At 46.4% G+C, this 1501-nt stretch overlaps 1 protein-coding gene across 9 annotated transcripts in view; it reads left to right on the top strand.

Annotated features, from left to right (window-relative positions):
• Positions 1-1501, top strand: part of ANKS3 (ankyrin repeat and sterile alpha motif domain containing 3) — a 38880-nt gene that overhangs the window by 17062 nt on the left and 20317 nt on the right. The window lies entirely within an intron of this gene.

Below are 1501 nucleotides of genomic sequence, written 5' to 3'. Positions count from 1 at the left end.
GGATGCTTTAAGTCACATAGCAGTGACAGAGCTGTCAAGGTTACCACCACCTTCTGGCAGCTTCCAGTGGGTTCTGTGGGAAGATGCTTTTCAAGCAGCACAGTACCAAGAGCTGATAAAGTTCACAGTCACCAAGGTGGATTGCCGGTCTGAGGGCAGCCTTCCACAAGAACTGGAGCAAGGTCCCACAACTCCTTTATGAGGAGGAGTGGCTCTCGTCCCAAGCCTGTCATACAGTGGGTATCTTTACAATACTGAACGCTGCTGCCTGGGCCATGGATTCTTGTCCTGGTATAACTGTTTGTCCCTTAAATCATGCTCTGCACTGTATCTGCTCTAGGCATTCCTCCAACTATAAGCTGCTTATTCCTTAATTCATGCTCTGTACTGTGTCCACTCTAGGCATTCCTCCGATTATGAGCTAAGATATAATTATAGGTATATATGTAGGGAAATATTCTTTAGGCACTCATACTATCAACTATTATATGATTATATATAAAGGATTATATAAAGGGATTCCTCAAGCCCTATTTCTATAAACTAATATATGATTATGTAAACGATTATATAAAAGGAAATAGCTGAGTAGTAACACTATAAAGTGAGATATTCTTCAAGCCCTAACTGTGCCACGGTTCTGCTTAGCTCTCATTCCTCGGTGCCCATATGAGGGGTTACCCACAGTGGGGGGCAGTCTAGAAAGTAAAACTCCTTAGGCTTTGTGAAAACCCACTTTTTTCATGTATCCTTGCCCAGAGACCGCCTCTGCCCGCCTCACTGACTCTATGTGGGTGTCAGGGTTGAGGTTGCCTGGTCTCAACGGGAGAGCTAGTTGCAGTATGGATGATAGCAGAACTACTTAAGGGTTGTAATTTTCTGTATTTTTTTGAGACAGAGTCTTGCTCTGTCGCCCAGGCTCGAGCGCAGTGACATGATCTCAGCTCACTGCAACCTCCTCCTTCTGGGTTCAAGCGATTTTCCTGCCTCAGCCTCCCCAATAGCTGGGATTATAGGTGTGTGCCACCATGCCTGACTAATTTTTGTATTTTTAGTAGAGACAGGGTTTCACCATGTTGGTCAGGCTTTTCTTGAACTCCTGACCTCAGGTGATCTGCCAACCACGGCCTCCCGAAGTGCTGGGATTACTGGTGTGAGCCACTGTGCCTGGCTTTTTTTTTTTCTTTTTTTGAGATGAAGTCTCCCTCTGTCACCCAGGTTAGAGTGCAGTGGTGTGATCTTGGCTCACTGCAACCTCCGCCTCCTGAGTTCAAGTGATTTTCTTACCTCAGCCTCCCCGAGTAGCTGGAGCTGGAGGTGTGGGCCACCACGCCCAGCTAATTTTTTTTGTATTTTTAGAAGAGATGAGGTTTTACCACATTGGCCAGGCTAGTCTTGAACTCTTGACCTCAGGTGATCCACCTGACTCAGCTACCAAAAGTGCTGGTGTTACAGGTGTGAGCCACTGCACCCAACCTGTGATTTCCACCCCCCACCTTTT

This window comes from Cebus imitator, unplaced genomic scaffold, assembly GCF_001604975.1.
Source record: "Cebus imitator isolate Cc_AM_T3 unplaced genomic scaffold, Cebus_imitator-1.0 Scaffold346, whole genome shotgun sequence".
Taxonomy (NCBI): Eukaryota; Metazoa; Chordata; class Mammalia; order Primates; family Cebidae; genus Cebus; species Cebus imitator.
Note: the sequence above shows the minus strand (reverse complement) of the source record. Positions and strands in the feature narration are given on the sequence as shown.